Below are 6,095 nucleotides of genomic sequence, written 5' to 3'. Positions count from 1 at the left end.
GGTCCTCCAGATGCAGTTATAGGCCGCGAATGTGTAATCTGATTTCTTACGCGGACTGCAGCACCTCCCCTCTAAGACGAATATCGAATTATAGACCAGCGGTAATAGATACGCTATAGGCAAGACTTGGACATGACCTAAGTAGGGGTGGGGGTGAGTCCCAAAAGTTTTGCGATTGACATTTTTTCATTTCAAAAATCGCGGTCGAAATTTTTCGGTACGAAAACTAAGTGGAAGCGATAAAACTATCAGCAAAAGCGATATTTTGGAAAGTAAAAAGGAAAATTGAAAGACAAGTTCACACCGTGACGAAAAAAAAAAAAAAAACTGAAGTCTTGTCCATTCTCATGGACTACTTTGTGAGATTGTGTTTCGGAATGTAAAAAGGAAAATTTTCCATACGAAAAGAAAGTGAGAAATTTTTTCGTTTCAAACTCGACGTCCCAAAAGTTTTACGGCTGAAATTTTTCGTTTTAAAAATCGAGTTAAAATTTTTCCATATGTAGACAATGTTACGTCCGAACCAGAATGGAGCAGGGGTGGATTGTTGGAGTAGGGTTAGGGATTGTTACTATTGGTTCAGATAGAGAAATTTTTAAGAAAAAGAGCATGGAGTGGTTAAAGAAATTAATTCATTGGTGCTAGGAATTTTGGCGGGGGTACTCTGCATAAGGGTAAAGGAATTGCTGCATATATTAGATAAGCATATCCTAGGGTCGCTATGTGATAAAAACCTGACCCCACTGTTTAGTCTTCCAATGCCTAGTCATAGACCACGTACGTAGGATCTGATTTTCCACGCGGACGTAACATATGTATCTAGATTTATCAACCCAATGACAGCTTAAGATGCTCCTATCGTTGGATCATCACATGCACATTTCGTTGTGGTGTTCTTAAGGTACTCATATCGTCTGACGCTTTGAAACAGGACTTTATGATTCCCAAGCAACATTTGGTCAAAGCTACCTTGACCTGTGCCCTTCTTGTCCGAGGTAGTGCTTGGGGCGTCCTACTTAGATCCACCTTGCTTGGGTTTGTCAGTAGTAGGCGAAGGCACAACTGAAGTCAATGTGGAAGACTTGGTCAATCTTGCCTGCACGAGTGAACTATAATTCTTTTATGATATAAATATACAAGTAATTATACTGTAAATACTGTAAATATACTTTCAGTAATTCTTCATAAGAGAATTGTGTGAGTACACCACCTGTAGCAAAGGGAACAGCTAGTTTGATCATGTCTCTGTTTGGGACTTTGCGTCTGGCTATGTACTGCTTTACTAATTTCTGGACAATGGACTTTCTTAATGCATCGTCCTTGACATTTCTAGTCGCTGCTAAACAGGCGACGATAGCAATATTGGGATCACTCTGTTTAAGGTACTGTCCGCCACTTTGACAGCTCTGGTTGATCATTATTAGTAAGTCAGGCACTGTCACATTGTAAGCTGTAGCAAATGCGACCATATCGTCCTTGCCGAAACATGCGCCAGCTAGTGGAGTCAATAAACACATACTATTCTGAGAATTGTATGCTATCTTGACAACCCTAGAGTACGTTTCCATTGCAATGAGACCGGCCTGTTTGATTGTCAGAATTATATAATTATTGGACATTTCTGGGTTGTATAATGTATTATCATTCTTAAATGTTGCCACGAATACTAAATGTTCCTCATCACCGGATTTTAGTATAAATTTCCACACCTTGTCACCGCTCCCTCTCTTCACACGCCTGCTTTCAGGCCCTATTTCATAAATGACTCTGCTGCAGAAGTCAACTGCTACGGAGTTGGATGTTTTATCTAAGGGAGTTATATAGTCAGGGCAGGAATGATTCTACGTGCTTTTCGATAGATAGATAGATAAATAGATTTATCCCGCGATTTATCCTCACTTCTTGAACTCTAGCTGCAATGCATTCATGTCAAACTCAGTGCCACCATGCTTCTTTATGAAGTCTTCTGGTGTAAGGCATGTTGGTACGTATTCTCGGCCAGGCATATGACTTAGTAGCTGAGTCGGTCTGCTTCCCTTAAGTACTGCCTCGTTAGTCTGGCTGGCCATCTTGTATCTGGTGGTCGAAAGTGAAAGGGACGTCAAATATGCCACTTGCTATATATATGCAGTGTAGCAGTATATGCTTGAGGATCTCTACGTCAGCTTGATAAGAACCTATGTAATTGTCTATTTCGTTTACTGTGCTAACTCCTGTAACTGATAGCTCTGACTCAAAACTAGTTGTTAATCTTGATTCAATACTAGATCTGAATATGAGATAAGGTTCAGAACTCTCAAGGACAGGTTTATCATATAAGACTCCGCAATCACAAAGCCTTTGGCCACTAGGTACAGCCGGTATTGTTGTGAGCTTAATACGTATGTTTATCAGTATCCTATTATTTATAATATATATTAGTAATACTCTGTACATGAGTACTACGGATTTATCGCTGCGTGCTGCTGCTGGGAAGAAAGAGTTCCCGGTTCAAATCCGGGCTGTGGCAGAATTTTTTCACGATCCCTAAAAAATTCGTTTCGTCTATTCCTAGGCTGTTGAGTGACTCCCACCCGAGTCCTAGCCTAACAATCTCCAACGAGATTGAAAAATTAATATTGGTCACTGAAAAGACGACACTTCACACCCAACAATTAAAATTAAATTAATATGGCCAAAAATTTGCATAGATCTTAAAAATAAAGTGAGTGTATCCTCATATAGCCCCACAGTAGTATAAGTTTGGGGGTTCTGGATATAGATTCCTGCTCCGACATAATGCCGACACCCCAGAGCCTTCGAAGGTGGGTGTCCGTGCTAAGATGCCGTCGTGAGCTCTACGATTTCCGGAAGTGACGTCACCGAAACCCTCGATTCCGGGAATTTTGCGTTATATTCCGGGAATTACGCACGATCGAGAACCTTCTAGAACATTCTAGAACATTCTGAAAGCTTCGACGGTTCGTGTCCGTGCTAAGTCGGGAAGGTTCGCTCCGAGAGCCGGCGGTCCTCTCGCGCGACGTTTTGAGACAGCCCCTTGCCCCCCACCCCGGAAAGCCATCCAGAAGCTTCGACGGACCCGTGCACGTGCGTGCAGGTTTCGGTCGTCAGCCCTCAGCCCGTTTGACCTCGAACGTTATCTCGCAGAATTGCGCAGCATCGCTGATGCAATCCTCCAGGAATTTTCCAGAACTTTTGTCCCTAACGTCATAGCGCAGGCTAGTGCGTAGCATCGGTGAATCAGAGAGAGAGACGAGCGGCATTCCCTTTGAGCGCAGTGCCGAAAAGCGGTTTCGGCCACTTTTGCGTCGAGGTTGATTCCAGGAAAAACGATACCTTTCCCATGCAGATTTCGGACGGCAGGCGATTCGACCTCGAACGTTATCTCGCAGTGGTCGCGCGTGAGCTTCCTCATCCCACTGAAAGGCTTCGAGAATCCCCCATCCCCCGATTCGTCAGCTTCATCATCCCACTGAGAAGCTTCGCGAATTCCCCATCCCTCAGCCTCGTGCGAGAGCACCGGCGAGTTCAAAGTCATTCTAGAATTATCTATGTATCGGTTGTTCGAATGCGCAATACCGAACGTTATCTCGCAGAGTCGTGCGTCGAGAATGCGGGCCCTCATCCCCCCGAGGTGTCAAATTACTCGTAAGCGCGCGCGACACAACTTCGTCGTCATCGTCGTCGTCGGAGGGCTAAGGAATATTACGGAAGATGCATGAACCTTGACATCAAATCCAGGAATATCTGAGATTTTTATTAACAAAAGATAGTAATTATGAAAAGCAATACAAAAACTTTTAAAACTTTCAATTCATACCTAATATATTATTTCTACTATAAAATGATACAATAGTAATGCTATAAGTTCTGTCTAATAGCCAAGCATATTCTCTATAGATTGATAACTAGATAAATGAATAGTCAATTTTTTTTCTTGTTCTTTTATAAGTTTTTCACTGAAAAATTTTTCAAATGCCAGTTAGAATAATTGAAAAAAATCTTAATTTTGAAAATGAATTAGTTATATCACAACCTAATGATTCGCGCTCTCGATTCTACCGTGAAGGATGCCTTGAATCGTCTAGAAGCAGATATGAAGACAGCGCAAGACTTGACAATTCGCAACTCTGAGATCATTTCTCAGCTAGACGTCAGACTGAATGCACTGGAGAATGGATGGAAAAAAGTTAGCGGTGGTGGAAGAGCTGCATAGACCTGCTAGAAGAAATTATCAGCGTCGACACGTTGATATCCGTGGGCTGGATGAGACTTGGCAAGCGGATCTCGTTGACATGTCGGCGTACGCAAGAGAAAACGATGGATACAAGTACCTGCTCACCGTCATCGATATATTTTCAAAGTTTGCTTGGGCCGTGCCAACGAAGAGCAAGAATGCTAAGGATGTGATGACAGCTATGAAATCTATACTGCTGCAGGGACGGATACCGAAGAAATTGCAAGTGGACGAAGGTCGTGAATTTTACAATACCGATTCAAGAATCTAATGCAAAAACATGGTATTGCTATGTACTCGACATTCAGCAACTTGAAGGCATCGATCTGTGAACGTTTCAATCGTACTCTAAAAAATAATATGTGGAAACAATTTAGCTTGAAGGGTGACCATCGTTGGTTAAACATCTTATCATACCTGCTATCCTCTTACAATGGTAGTAAACGTCGAACCACTGGTATGAAACCGATAGACGTCACTGCTAGAAACGAAAAAAAATTACTGCATCGAGTGTACAAGAATTTCAAAATCAAACCCACACTTAGACTTGCAAAATTTAAAGTTGGAGACAAAGTTCGAATAAGCAAATTCAAACACATTTTTGAAAAAGGCTATACACCTAACTGGACAACGGAAATTTTTACGATAAGCCAAGTGGAGAATACCCATCCGGTGACGTACAAACTCAAAGACTACCAGGATCATCCTATCGAAGGCGGCTCTTACGAACAGGAACTTACCAGAGTCAAGTACCCCGACATATACCTTGTGGAGAAGGTGTTGAGGAAACGTGGGAATAGACTTTTCGTTAAATGGTTAGGTTTCGATGAATCGCATAACACTTGGATTAATAGGTCGGACTTATAAGGAGTTTGAAATAAAACAAAACTTACAATAATTAATTTTAATATGTATATAAAATTTATTATTTTTTTTAAAAAATATAGAAAACAAAAATATTTTTAAAAAACAAAAATATTAAAAAAACACAAAAAGTTAAAAATACAAAATATAATTTTTTTATTCCCTTAGCACTCATTCTCTGTATCGTAGTCAGAGTCCCTGCAAAAATAGATAATAATGATATTACTATTCGTGTGTAAATAGAATTGATTAATATACGCACCAATTGTAACAAACTAAACGGGGGCATCCCGAAAAGATGTCTCAAAGAAAAAATATCTTCCCCGCCCCAATCCTCCTCCTCGAAGAGGAACCAGCCGTTGTATTTACGTTGAGCCCGTCGCTCGCTCCTCTTCACCACCATATCTTTAATCGAAATGTATCCGTTAAGCTGTAACAATGAAACAACACGCCGTATTTAAATCTATATATTTTTTTAACCATGGAGCTTGATTAAACTTTTAAACCCTAACGTCTTTTTGCTTCCTAACGTTCTTCATTGTTTTACCAAAAACCGAATTATTCATCAGTTTGTAAAAGTTTTTCTCGAAATCAATTCTAGATTTTTTCCTCATCTCCGTATTTAAATCTATATATTTTTTTAACCATGGAGCTTGATTAAACTTTAAAACTCTATGAATTTTTGTTAATTTCATGCCTAAACTTAAGCATTGTTTTAAATTCTCATAATGAATGATGTATCTTTTTTTCGGTAGAAGTGTAGTCATTAACTTTCTCCCATTACATTGTGAGAGAGGAGGTACAACATGCTCAGGGCATAGTGGTAACTCTTTGTAAACTTCATGAATTGGTACGCGTTGAGGTTATGATGAAAAATTCATTTTTTTCCTTGCACACTGTTATATATTTTAACATATTTTATAACCCCATGGGAGGGTATCCGTCGTGTGAGCAACAATCACTCTCTTATCATCATTCCAACTTAATGCTGCTA

Source organism: Cephus cinctus, unplaced genomic scaffold, assembly GCF_000341935.2.
Source record: "Cephus cinctus unplaced genomic scaffold, Ccin1 Ccin1_scaffold0413, whole genome shotgun sequence".
NCBI classification, from domain to species: Eukaryota; Metazoa; Arthropoda; class Insecta; order Hymenoptera; family Cephidae; genus Cephus; species Cephus cinctus.
Note: the sequence above shows the minus strand (reverse complement) of the source record.